The following is a 14,546-nucleotide window of genomic DNA, read 5'->3' as shown; positions in this document are numbered from 1 at the left end:
CTAGAACGTACAATGAGTGACAGACAAAGAAAAACATCAGAATTAAAGATAACATTACAATCATTATTACTATGGCTAGGCTTTAAGGGGTCATCGGATGCAAAATTCACTTTACATGTTGTTTGAACATAAATGTGTGTTGGAAGTGTGTGTGCATTTCCACCCTATAATGATAAAAATCCACCCAGTGTTTTTTTTTTTTTAATTCCTATTTTAAAACCCCCTTTCTCAAATCAGGCTGTTCTGAGATTCCTGTCAGAATGACATAGTTCTGCACAGGCCGCTGCCACGATAGTTGATTGACAAGGCCGTCTCACCTTAGACCCGCCCTGAGTGAGCTGAAATCTGTCCACCATTGTGTCGACTCCGGTGCAGGGGAAGACAAGAATGTCTCTGATTAAGCGATTGAGGTGTTTTGTAAAAATGAACATAGCAGTCGTTATTTACTCCCGGCATCTGAGCCGCTGAAGACACAGAGGACTAACATTACTTTCGTTTTTGAAAGGAATGCGATGATCCCTGATCTGCCTAATTGCGTTTATGTTTGCACAAATCATTTGTGATCCAGCTTCATCTACAGAAGAAGTGAATATAAGGGTTTTTTATGAATCTTTGCAAATTGCCTTTCCTAATAACGTGCTATTTAGCAAGTTTCGCAAGTTTACAGTCTGCTCGTCACCCCACGGAACAGAAGGGCGGGGTCAGCAGAGCTCATTAGCATTTAAAGCAACATGGACTAGAATGGCTTGCTGAAAACAGAGCTGATATTGACAGGTTAAAAAGGGTGTTTTTTACACCATTGAGAAATTTTAACCAAAGTATGTTATAGACTTCATTAAGACCCTAAAGAATCATATCAACTTGTGGAAAATGGGCATCCGATGACCCCTTTAAGTCTATTCTATTGCATTTTCAAATTGAATGTAACGGTTGCAGAAAATATAATCTGATTTATTTATTCTCATTAAAATCGGTAATAGAAAGCATTCGTGGTACTCCAGACAGATTATTGCCTATCAAATTTGACCAGGAAACCAAAACAATTGATTAAACCATTTAATAACCGCCAGGGCCCAAAATAGTAGCCATGGGGCCCCAAATACTAAGAATCAGCACAAAACACACTCCAGGAGGTCAGATGAGGACGGTTTAACCAACAGACAGCTGTCAGCTGACAAGAGTATGACACTCCTCAGCAACAACAGATGAGAGAATGACATTAAAGCCCATCACTGTTTGCAGAAACAACATGTGTTTTATCAGTCTCATTAAATTAGGTACCATTAAAATTCTGGACTTGGGTTTTTCACACCGTAAACACTTCAGTAAACTCGCCACATTTGTGTGACCTTTCTCTAAGGTCTTTAGTAAAGTCAGCCTGGAATTCAGTAAGCTTAAAAGTGCATTTGATTTATGTTTAGCAGAAAACAACAACAGGGCAAACAAAATATTTGAACAGGGCTAATGTCACTGTCTGATGAGTGTTGGAAGTATTTGTTTACCAACCACTGTTTCCCTTTCCCAAATATCCAACACATCCCTCCTTCCTCCGGGCCATATGGCCACAGATTACTGAACCCCCATTTTAACTCATCCTAAAGCCTTGTGGCTACATCATACTGTTTGTATACTGTTTGAGTGAGAAAAGAAATGGATGCTAATATCCATTTTAAAAACTATTGGTTGATTAATTGGTATCAGTCGACCTCTAGATGCTATTTGTGACCCAAGCTTTCCATTGATGTATGGTTTGTTAGGATAGGACAATATTTGAAAATCTGGGATCTGGGGGTGCAAAAAAAATCTAAAATTGAGAAAATCGCCTTTGAAGTTGAAGTCCAAATGAAGTCCTTAGCAATGCATATTACTAATCAAAATTTAAGTTTTGATATATTTACGGTAGAAAATTTATAAAATATCTTCATGGAACATGATCTTTACTTATCCTAATGATTTTTGGCATAAAATAAATTAAATTTTGACCCATACAATGTATTGTTGGCTATTACTACAAATATACCGTGCGACTTTTTCTGGTCCTGGGTCAAATTTAATATCACTTACTAATGTTAAAAAATATATATATGATTTTTAACATTTTTTGAAAGGACCGAACACTTTTATTCAACAGGGACACATTAAATTTATCAAAAGTAACAGTAAAGACATTTAATGTTAACAAAAATATGAATAATGTTATGTTATATTTCAATTAAATACATTATATATTAATAAATATATTAAAATTAGGGCTGTGCAAATAATCGAATGCGATGATCATACGCATCTCATCAGTAAAGCCGGTTCTGTGATTAGTAGTAAATCACCATCACCTGCTTTCACAGAACCGGCTGATGAGATGCGCATTATCTTAGCATTCGATTATTTGCACAGCTCTAATTAAAATAGGTTAATAAAATTGGTTTTACTCATAGTTTAACATGAGGTAGCAGTATCCGGAGTCATACAGTCTGGAATCTTCCACACACCTGCCAGCTCATTCAGTCCTGTCAGCAAACACATGGAGAACGCCTGTCTGACACTCAGCTACAAAACACTGCATGTTCTTCACATCTCAAGAGTCAACAAGCACTTTGTGGTTTACAGCTCAAAATAGCAATTCAGTCTCACTAACACAAACATCTTTGGATTTTTCCAGAAAGACTTGACAGGTGTTTTCAAAACGTGTCTTTGTCAGTCGTTCAGAAGGGGACGCTTACAGTAACCTACAGAAAATCTGAGTCGTTCAAGGAAAGAGTTTGACTTCAAGATCATAATATCCTACTGAAATGCTTTGATAACTGCTTTTTTACCTAAACATACAGAAACTTTTATCTGCTTGCCAACATACTATTTTTAGTTGCTTAAAAGAGCCAAAACTGTATAGCAGAGCCATATTTGTAGTCTAGCTGAGCTGGTTGTCAGTTTTTAGTGAGGTCACCTCTAGGGAATAATTCTCCAAATAAACGCCCAACAAAGTTAAACAGATTTTGGCATTGAAAGGCTTGACTTTAAGCATTAACACAAACAAACTTGCCACTTAAAGTATTCAAATGTTGTGAAACACTTATGGTGCAAAAGAAGAGAAAGAACTAAAACAGGAGGGGGCACTTCCCAGCCGAATGTGAGAGAAGGCCGTGGGGGGTGGGCACAGTGGCAGTGCAATTTACGCAGATGTCAGAGGTGAGCCACTGTAGGAGTGAGACCCCCTCATTCAGATTCATTCATGCACTCTCCGTTCTCATTGAGGACAATGAAATGCACTTACAGGGGCTCTAATATGTAAATGAAACCCTAGACAGGGTACAATTCATCAAGTACCCATACTTGCCATAAAGACCAATATAGTGATGGCCATCCACAAATGAATGGCTGTTTTCAATGTGATTTACAATGATGCCAATACGGACTGGAATAGGGCAGTAATGAATGGAAGGATTTTCAATGGAAGCTCTAAATCTGACTTTTTTTTTTTTTGGACCCTTTATCAGTAATACATCTGGTTTTAAGAGTTTTTTTTTTTTTTTTAATGTTGTTTTTAGTCTTTGATCAGTTCTAAAAATTAAAAAAAAAGAAAACATATATGACTGGTTATTGGTAGTGTTAGGTTTACGTTTTTTTACTTAGGATAAAACATTCAAACATCCAGAAAAAGAAAAGGCAATTCACTTACTTGCCAGTTTAACACAAGGTAACACTGGAAACAGGGGCGTTTCTAGCCTTTCATACTGGGGTACAAACAGCCCAATTAAACAATGTGTCCCCATATTTTAAAACTCTAATGTAATACTAAACGATATGTGTAGATGCGAATTATGTTGTTAACAATGGATTGTAGGTAAACCACAACAAATAATTCAGTGCATGAGTAAACTGTCCAAATGAATCAAACTGACTCACAATCACTTTCAGACCTTTCTGCAAACTTGTTTGGATCGGTAGTGATTTGGGATCGCTGAAGTTCTGATCCTAAAAAACTCATGGAAAACACACACAACATGATGGTTGAAATGCCAGGAATTTACAGTGCAAATACGTTAACCACAACACAAAGCATTTGAATGCTACATCTATTTATTTATACTCATAAACAAGCTCTGTTAGGTATGTAAAAGCTCAGTAAAAATCTTTTCACAAGTCCAGAGCTGAATGAAGTCTAGACTAGACAAAGTAAGAGTCATCTCCATTCTTTTCAGAGGGGTTAGGGAAGCCACATAAAAAAAGACAAAGGTATTAGTGGGTGCACAAGATGTGACCTAATAAGTCAAGAAGATAAACCTTTCAGATCTGGCCAGGTTTACATTAATCCATCTGACACCGTCTGGCAAAGATGGCTAACTATTTTAAATGTTCTGGGATTTTGCCTGGTTATTATAATGTTAAACTTGACAATAAACCTTGAATAACAAATGAGACTAAGGTTATTAGTGCATAGGAACCAAGAAGGACGTGTAGAAGACAAATACACATACACACAAAACTAAATGTGGACTTTTACTCACAAGTACTCTGTCTGATATCTGTACATACAGCCGCTCATTTATTCAGTCTACAACTACATTCAAAATTACATTAGACTCAGGCAAGGTCATGCACTTGAGATGACCCAAAGAAAACAACTAGCCTAGCTTCCTAAGTTCCAACTGCAGTTGTGCTGACTGAGTGAGGTTTGCTAAAAGTGGCACTGCCACGCTTGGTTGATGGCAACTAATCAGTTAAACAGGACATAGAATGAGAAACCGTTCTCCTGTAAGACTGACAGGGATAGAGAAAAATAGAACATGCATTTGCACAAGGGTGCAGGTGAAACAAAAGTATGGTTTAGTAAATGTTCAAACTAGAAATTCATAAAAATGCAGAAAAAATGACTTTATCAATGCCAACACTGCTTTAAGTGTTCAAACTCTGTGCACATCCTTGGAAATATTAATAGTCTGCAATAGTTTCTGTTTTTATAAGAGAAAGAAATATTTAAAAATTTTATTCATTTTATTTAAATATTTTCATACCAGCAGAGATCCATTCAAATGTGTCTCCATTCATCTCTGAACTTTGACCATCCTTCGTTAAACAGATAACCACACAGGCAAAATTTATGTAAACCACCAAATGTCAACCATACAAAGACAAATATTTGGATACATCACATCCAGAAGCTGCAATCTTTTCTATGAGAGGGGCTGTCCTTCCTTTCTCTTTGTTTAACAGTGCAGCATGAGATGTACAGATGTAATCCTCCAGAAGAGAATTTGATCTAGAGGGGGTGGGTTGGTTCAGTCCTGTGGTCGGTTCAGTCCTGTGGTCTTCCCACTGGATGTGCCATGCGTTGTTGTTGGGCGGTGTGCCAGATGCTGTCCAGCTTAACCCAAAAACAACAACTGTACCACAACCCGCTGACACTCCCCTGCTCCCAGTCTCCCCATTCTCTCTGAGACGCACCATTACGGTCTTTTTTTCAGACTATACACACTGCTATTCACTTTTTCCAGGACGACCACTCTCAGTGCACTAGGCTGCTGCTGAGGGTTCATGTGTGCTAAGATATTTAATGTATGAAGCATTCAGAAGAAAAAACGGTGTTTAGTCTTAAGGTCATTGCACACTGCACATTGCATTTCCGCATGTTAAAAAATAAATACGACCTCACGTTGTCAATCAGGTTCGATTTTCTGTGTTTTCGCATCTGTAGCATGCATTTGACAGGAAAGGATGAGGAATACGAAAAAACTGAAAAACGCACGCAAAAATTTCAGACTCAGTGTGCAATGACCTTCAGTCTTTTCATGATCTATAGTTACCATGAAGTGACTAAATGGGGAAACTAAGCAGGTCAGCAGCATTCTAAGGCACTGTGTGGACTTTAACTATATTTAGCGTGTACACAGGGCACAAAATAATTACTGTCATATGAATTTGAAACTATGCAAATCAAAAGGGATCACATAATGCAGACTGGCACAAATATTTAAGGCTTCTGGCTTGGATATTTTTTCAATTTTCATATGACTCTTACAGTGGATTAAAACATAACTGGGAATTTGAGAATATGATGTGAAAATATGAATCAATATGGATCTTATTCAGATGTTTGATCATCATGATCAGCTTTCTTCTCATTTCCTACCTTAAATGGTACCTCTGAAAGTGCATATTGCATTTAATGTACACAATAAAAAACAGGTCATTGTGTACATTAGATCACTGGATATTTTTTGCTTTTCCCAGAGGTATGGGAACAATGGTACAATGGTAATGTGAGGGCTAAACGCTGACTGCCATGACTGACAACAGTGTGTAATTCTCCCACCTCAGCAGAAACAGACACAAACAAAGGGAGGAGACTTACTCACACAAGTGAACGCTTCAGACGGAGCACATAACTGTTAGCCAAACAGTAGCCTATGTACAGAGATGCATTAAAACACAGGTAATGCATGCTCACACTTCAGGTGAATGGATGAGAACTGTGTGTACACAACACAGACAGCCATATCACTGTCCATAAGTTGCTGCCAAAATTGTGCAACAATTTATTCGATTTTGTCATAATTTTTAAATCGCTATTGCTGCAGGTTTTGGATTCAAGGACAATAAAACTAATCTTAATTTCCAGAGATTATCGCCGATTTGATTGCACAGATACTATTTAAACTAAACTGAGCTAGACAATGACATCTTTGAATTCAATAATGAAATACCTTTAACTGAAAATTGAGTGTTTAATCTTATCATTATACATTACTGACACTCTATTCTCCAATTTGATACTGTTAAGTGCTTTGACACAATCTGTATTGTTAAAAGCGCTGTATAAATATAGATGACTTGACTTGACTAGACTAATCTCTTCAATGGCACTCTTCCATATGCTTTATTGTTAAATAACATGTATTATTATTATTATTATTATTATTATTACTAGTAGTAATAGTAGTTAATTGCATGATATGACTATTCATGTGATGTCAAAAAGGCGGCACCCATGGGGTTGACCCACTCCAAACAGGATCATTTATTTTTTCTAATAATATGAATATTACAGGAGTCATCTCATATAAAGGTACACCATTTTAACCATATTTCTCAAGTGTTTCGTTTTATTTTTTAATACATAAATAAATCAATACATAAATAAATACTGAGTGCACAAATGAACTATAACCAGTGCTGAAAACTATGACTGTTAACTGACTCTTTGTAAAAGTAGGCAGCTTCACAAATGTAAGGTAAATGACTTAATAGAGGAAAAGAGTATTTTCCCCCCCGTTATAATAATAGATACAGTAACACTGTTGTTTAGTAGTAATATAACCCATTATGTATAAATCAGCACACTGTAGATGTCCGTTAGACCACATTTGTCCATGAATGTCTTGGCACAGCCAGCCACAAGGGAAAAATGCGATAGGAATTCAGTCAAGGAAGACTCAGGGAACTCAGTGAAGCTATAAACTATATAAACTAAAACTTACCATCCGTACAACTGCATTAAACCGTGTTAGCAGACTGCATTTCCATCACCAGGAGAAATTTAATCCAAATCAATGAAATCCGATTCACAAGTCGAGTCTTTCAGAAACGCAACGGAAAGTGATCTGAGAAAGAGTACTACATGCACACCGAACAGCTGAACTGTTTTCGGTTATTGTGTTATTGTGAAAAATCACCTCCCTTTTGGTCAACTTTGACAACTCTTTCACAAAGGATGCAGCAGCAACAGTAAAGGCTCAGTTTTAACACATGCACGCGATTCGCCGTGGGGAATGACGCAGGGAATGGGCGGAGCAACACCGCCGCAGCTGCTGCTGCTGCTGTTTAATTAGCTGCTGCTGGATCTGTCTATAAACACAGAGCAGTTGTTAAATGCCTGCTGGTAAATTGATCTTTTAGAGCCATATTTGGCAGTATTAAGCTTTAAAACGATTTCAGGTGGAATTACAATTTTATATTCAAACTGAGAGCTCGCTGCGTAATGTTAAGATGTAATGACTTTTGAACAGTTGATAGGCTTATATTTTATTATAACCTATTATGCCGTGATGTTAATCTGTTATATTTTGGTTTTGTCGTAACAGCAGTAATTAGCTAGGAGATTTATTTTTCCAATTAATTGCTCCAGTTCATTCAATTCAAGTAGTTATATAATAAACTTAAATGTAAGTACATTTCTGTCACTATAATCTACAATTACTAAAAGTGTGAATCATAACCTCTGGGAATCCCCATCTGAGTTTTGTCTGGGCATGGCAAATCAGATCATAAAAACCAAGACTTAAGGCTCTCAATTCCTTTTCGGACCAGACTTGCCCTGCCTTTAGTCTCATTCAGTCTCATTCAGTATCCTCACAAACAGAATCAAATGCCTTGAAGCTTAAATAAACAAAATACCTTGTTAAAAGCAGCAACTCTTTTGTCAGGAACTGTATGTTCCTCACAGAAAATGTATGAATTGTATGAACTCTTTCTCTTTTTCAGGGCTGGCAGGAAATTTCATGACTGTTTGTATCAAACAGGAACATGAAAAATGTCTCAGAACAAAAAACTGCTGTGATATTTTCGTTTGCTCTCAAACACAATGTGCATGTGAACATATCTGTTTATGGTTTAAATGCTGATTAGAAATGTTATGATTAACACAGGGGCTGCTGATTTGTTAGCTTTAATTTTACTAGTTATGTCTTATATCAGCATATAATATTTGTTACTATTTATTCACCTTCATTATTCAATTTTATGTAATACAATTGATTGGAGATGGAGAATCATAAAATCATAGTTTTGCAAACCTTGGATTTTTTATGTAATATTCAGAAGGCTGTTCTGCAGATGAAGTATTGTACTCTTCAACTGCAGGAATCCATAGAAACAATGAGGTACACAGGCATTCTTGGGCCCAGGTGGTTTTGATTTGGGAAGCGCTTATGTGCCTTTAGGTCATTTATTATTTCAAGGGAAGTGAAATTAACTATGAAGACAATGTTGCACTTTCAGACTGCTGGATACCCACAGATTGACCACTGGTCGTGCCAAGTTGAGCAGAGACATTTTGGCATTTTTGGAAGACGTAGTAATCAGAAAGGAAAATTATAGAAATGGAATAGACATTAATGCAATAGAACACTGACATCGCCTTGAGAGAGTACTCACCCCTCTCCCCTTGATTTTATATTTGATTTTGTTTTACTTCCAGATTTTATTGAAATAACAATTAATTTAACACAAAGCAATCACCCCCAACGAGTTCATGCTGTGGACCTGCTCCTCAAGTAGCAACTATAGTATGAGTCTTCTTGGTTATGTCTGCATGAACTTTCCACATTTCAATTCTTTAAAAAATAAAAAAAAATCACCCCATCTCTGCCAAATTAGAAAGTGTTGGCTTGCAGCAGTGTTCAGGTCATACCAAAAATATTAAATTGGATTAATGTCTCGACATACTAATACTAATAAGTTTCAGAGGGAAAAATGTATTGATTGATTGATTGATTGACTGAATGAATGATTGCATGAATGATTGTAAATATTTATGTTCAGTGCTTTTTATTTTTGTTCATGCTTTTTGAAATCAAACATTTATAAAGGGGACTACAAAAGTATATTCTGATCTGTTATGAAACTAACATTGATATTTATTTTGCAATCAAGCAGATGAATACAAGACTGTAAAGGTCTCCAATAAGAGCTTTGCCAAAACAGATAAACAAATTCTAAATATTTCCAGTGTTGGTAGGCTACAGCAAATAAGAGGTTACTGTGTATCGAATCCTCACAACACATATTTCACAACATTGCCTAGATTCTTATCTGTGATGCAAACGGGAGCCAGTATCACATTTGCGGATCGCTTGGTTATAAGCAGTTCTTGCTAATCTATAAATCATATCGACCACATTCTCATGAAGTTACGAGTTAATATTCTGAGAAAGTCACCAAGTATAACAGAATCCTGTCAGCTAACAGGGTGGACTGTGTTTTAAATCAGCAAAGACGCTGGATAAATCAACATAATCACAAGCTTCCAAGCCTCAACATTTCCCGGCGGGAATATGCACGTCAAACACTTTCCCTTTAAGGAAAAGACAGAATTTTACATAACTATGAGTCATCATTGACAATGCCAGAGCAACATGTTTCAACCATATTGAAGGATGAAGGTGTTTGCTCGCTTCTGACCCTTTGGCTGAGCATTTTCTTTCAATGTTAAGAGATGAGCTAAGCTGAAATATTAATGGAGTGAGGCTATTGCGCAGGCAGACACCACAGCTGGCCAGATGTCCAAACGTCTGCAGAAACCAGACAGCACACCAGGCCAGGCACAAGAATAGACCGGAGACTCAACACTATATATTGTTTGTAAACAAGCATCCACTGCTATGGGAGAAGACTGAATGAAAAATGACCAAAAAAGAAGAGCGTGTAAATACAAGAACCCTGACATAAGAGAAACTCTGTTCACTAATTGTGGAATAAAACTGTTTACTCTCAACAGGGTAAACACAAACTTATTCTCAATGAGTGTTTCGGTTCTGGGGTTTTTCCATCTAGAATTATAGCAATGATTTATACATACAAATGGATAGTCAGCAATCTAGAAGCCAACATATATTCATTTACATAGCTGAAATGCTCATTAGTGGTTGTATAAGTTTGCTAGTCTGGGATTTTAAAATGACTCAGTGGTACTGACAAACTCCAAAGGCTTAACTTTAGAAGTAAAAACCTCTGTGCTTTGGAAAATGCACACTACGGCGAGGCCGAGTCCAACATTCTGGATGAAGATGAGCTGCAATCTCTTTGTCTGTTAGTTTATTTTTATTTAATTTTTTTAAAGAAATTAATACTTTTTAGTCAGCGAGGACGCTTCGTCACATTAGTTGCACCAAATCAGCATATTAGAGTGATTTCTAAAGGATCGTGTGACACTTACATAGAAAAGTAATGATGCTACTGTTTTTACTCTATTTTTCAACAAATAAATGCAGCCTTGGTGAGAATATGGGACTTCTTTCAAAAATATTTTCAAAAATTTCACCAGTTTGAACAGCAGTATATATCTGTTAAGGTCCTTGCACACGGAGTCCGAAATTTTTGTATGCATTTAAAAAAAAAATAATAATAATTCTTATTCCTCATCCTTTCCTATTTGTCTTCCTAATTTGTCTCCCATACAGTGGGTACGGAAAGTATTCAGACCCCCTTAAATTTTTCATTCTTTGTTATATTGCAGCCATTTGCTAAAATCATTTAAGTTCATTTTTGTTTCCTCATTAATGTACACACAGCACCCCATATTGACAGAAAAACAGAATTGTTTACATTTTTGCAGATTTATTTAAAAAGAAAAACTGAAATATCACATGGTCCTAAGTATTCAGACCCTTTGCTCAGTATTTAGTAGAAGCACCCTTTTGATCGAATACAGCTATGAGTCTTTTTGGGAAAGATGCAACAAGTTTTTCACACCTGGATTTGGGGATCCTCTGCCATTCCTCCTTGCAGATCCTCTCCGGTTCTGTCAGGTTGGATGGTAAATGTTGGTGGACAGCCATTTTTAGGTCTCTCCAGAGATGCTCAATTGGGTTTAAGTCAGGGCTCTGGCTGGGCCATTCAAGAACAGTCACGGAGTTGTTGTGAAGCCACTCCTTCGTTATTTTAGCTGTGTGCTTAGGGTCATTGTCTTGTTGGAAGGTAAACCTTCGGCCCAGTCTGAGGTCCTGAGCACTCTGGAGAAGGTTTTCATCCAGGATATTCCTGTACTTGGCCGCATTCATCTTTCCCTCGATTGCAACCAGTCGTCCTGTCCCTGCAGCTGAAAAACACCCCAACAGCATGATGCTGCCACCACCATGCTTCACTGTTGGGACTGTATTGGACAGGTGATGAGCAGTGCCTGGTTTTCTCCACACATACCGCTTAGAATTCAGGCCAAAAAGTTCTATCTTGGTCTCATCAGACCAGAGAATCTTATTTCTCATCATCTTGGAGTCCTCCATGCGGGCTTTCATGTGTCTTGCACTGAGGAGAGGCTTCCGTCGGGCCACTCTGCCATAAAGCCCCGACTGGTGGAGGGCTGCAGTGATGGTTGACTTCCTACAACTTTCTCCCATCTCCCGACTGCATCTCTGGAGCTCAGCCACAGTGATCTTTGGGTTCTTCTCTACCTCTCTCACCAAGGCTCTTCTCCCCCGATAGCTCAGTTTGGCCGGACGGCCAGCTCTAGGAAGGGTTCTGGTCGTCCCAAACGTCTTCCATTTAAGGATTATGGAGGCCACTGTGCTCTTAGGAACCTTAAGTGCAGCAGAAATTTTTTTTTTGTAACCTTGGCCAAATCTGTGCCTTGCCACAATTCTGTCTCTGAGCTCTTCAGGCAGTTCCTTTGACCTCATGATTCTCATTTGCTCTGACATGTACAGTATTGTTCAAAATAATAGCAGTACAATGTGACTAACCAGAATAATCAAGGTTTTAGTATATTTTTTATTGCTACGTGGCAAACAAGTTACCAGTAGGTGCAGTAGATTCTCAGAAAACAAACAAGACCCAGCATTCATGATATGCACGCTCTTAAGGCTGTGCAATTGGGCAATTAGTTGAAAGGGGTGGGTTAAAAAAAATAGCAGTGTCTGCCTTTGACTGTACAAACTCAAAACTATTTTGTACAAACGTTTTTGTTTCTAGGATTTAGCAATCCTGTGAATCACTAAACTAATATTTTGTTGTATGACCACAGTTTTTTAAAACTGCTTCACATCTGTGTGGCATGGAGTCAACCAACTTGTGGCACCTCTCAGCTGTTATTCCACTCCATGATTCTTTAACAACATTCCACAATTCATTCACATTTCTTGGTTTTGCTTCAGAAACAGCATTTTGATATCACCCCACAAGTTCTCGATTGGATTAAGGTCCGGAGATTGGGCTGGCCACTCCATAACATTAATTTTGTTGGTTTGGAACCAAGACTTTGCTCGTTTACTAGTGTGTTTGGGGTCATTGTCTTGTTGAAACAACCATTTCAAGTGCATGTCCTCTTCAGCATAGGGCAACATGACCTCTTCAAGTATTTTAACATATGCAAACTGATCCATGATCCCTGGTATGCGATAAATAGGCCCAACACCATAGTAGGAGAAACATGCCCATATCATGATGCTTGCACCACCATGCTTCACTGTCTTCACTGTGTACTGTGGCTTGAATTCAGAGTTTGGGGTTGTCTCACAAACTGCCTGTGGCCCTTGGACCCAAAAGAACAATTTTACTCTCATCAGTCCACAAAATGTTCCTCCATTTCTCTTTAGGCCAGTTGATGTGTTCTTTGGCAAATTGTAACCTCTTCTGCACATGCCTTTTTTAACAGAGGGACTTTATGGGGATTCTTGAAAATAGATTAGCTTCACACAGACGTCTTCTAACTGTCACAGTACTTACAGGTAACTCCAGACTGTCTTTGATCATCCTGGAGGTGATCATTGGCTGAGCCTTTGCCATTCTGGTTATTCTTCGATCCATTTTGATGGTTGTCTTCCGTTTTCTTCCACGTTTCTCTGGTTTTGCTCTCCATTTTAAGGCATTGGAGATCATTTTAGCTGAACAGCCTATAAGTTTTGCACCTCTTTATAGGTTTTCCCTCTCCAATCAACTTTTTAATCAAAGTACGCTGTTCTTCTGAACAATGTCTTGAACGACCCATTTTCCTCAGGCTTTCAAATGCATGTTTAGCAAGTGCTGGCTTCATCCTTAAATAGGGGCCACCTGATTCACACCTGTTTCTTCACAAAATTGATGACCTCAGTGATTGAATGCCACACTGCTATTTTTTTGAACACACCCCTTTCAACTAATTCAACTAATTGCCCAATTGCACAGCCTTAAGAGGGTCCATATCATGAATGCTGGGTCTTGTTTGTTTTCTGAGAATCTACTGCACCTACTGGTAACTTGTTTGCCACGTAGCAATAAAAAATATACTAAAACCTTGATTATTCTGGTTAGTCACATTGTACTGCTATTATTTTGAACAATACTGTACTGTGAGCTGTAAGGTCTTATATAGACAGGTGTGTGGCTTTCCTAATCAAGTCCAATCAGCATAATCAAACACAGCTGGACTCAAATGAAGGCGTAGAACCATCTCAAGGATGATCAGAAGAAATGGACAGCACCTGAGTTAAATATATGAGTGTCACAGCAAAGGGTCTGAATACTTAGGACCATGTGATATTTCAGTTTTTCTTTTTTAATAAATCTGCAAAAATGTCAACAATTCTGTGTTTTTCTGTCAATATGGGGTGCTGTGTGTACATTAATGAGGAAAAAAAATGAACTTAAATGATTTTAGAAAATGGCTGCAATATAACAAAGAGTGAAAAATTTAAGGGGGTCTGAATACTTTCCGTACCCACTGTATGTGAAAAATTAAAAGTAATTTAACAAATCTGATGCACTTGATTCTTCACAAAATAAATAACAGATGATGTTTGAGGCACTTTCAAGACCGTAGTTTATTTCATGGTAATAAGAAAGTATATACATTGGGGTCCCTT

At 37.7% G+C, this 14,546-nt stretch overlaps 1 protein-coding gene across 2 annotated transcripts in view; it reads right to left on the bottom strand.

The window, feature by feature from the left end:
- The window catches only part of pdzd2 (PDZ domain containing 2), a 78,337-nt gene extending 70,574 nt beyond the window's left edge, over positions 1–7,763 (bottom strand). The window contains exon 1 of one of the 2 annotated variants that reach the window (XR_009271394.1): positions 7,473–7,763. The gene's annotated coding sequence lies outside the window, so the exon portion shown is untranslated. The remainder of the gene's footprint in view (positions 1–7,472) is intronic. The other variant, XM_058776578.1, reaches the window with a different exon arrangement.
- Between the last annotated feature and the right edge of the window lie 6,783 nt (positions 7,764–14,546).

Source organism: Onychostoma macrolepis, chromosome 05 (genome assembly GCF_012432095.1).
Source record: "Onychostoma macrolepis isolate SWU-2019 chromosome 05, ASM1243209v1, whole genome shotgun sequence".
Taxonomy (NCBI): Eukaryota; Metazoa; Chordata; class Actinopteri; order Cypriniformes; family Cyprinidae; genus Onychostoma; species Onychostoma macrolepis.
This window is presented reverse-complemented; position numbering and strand designations above follow the sequence as displayed.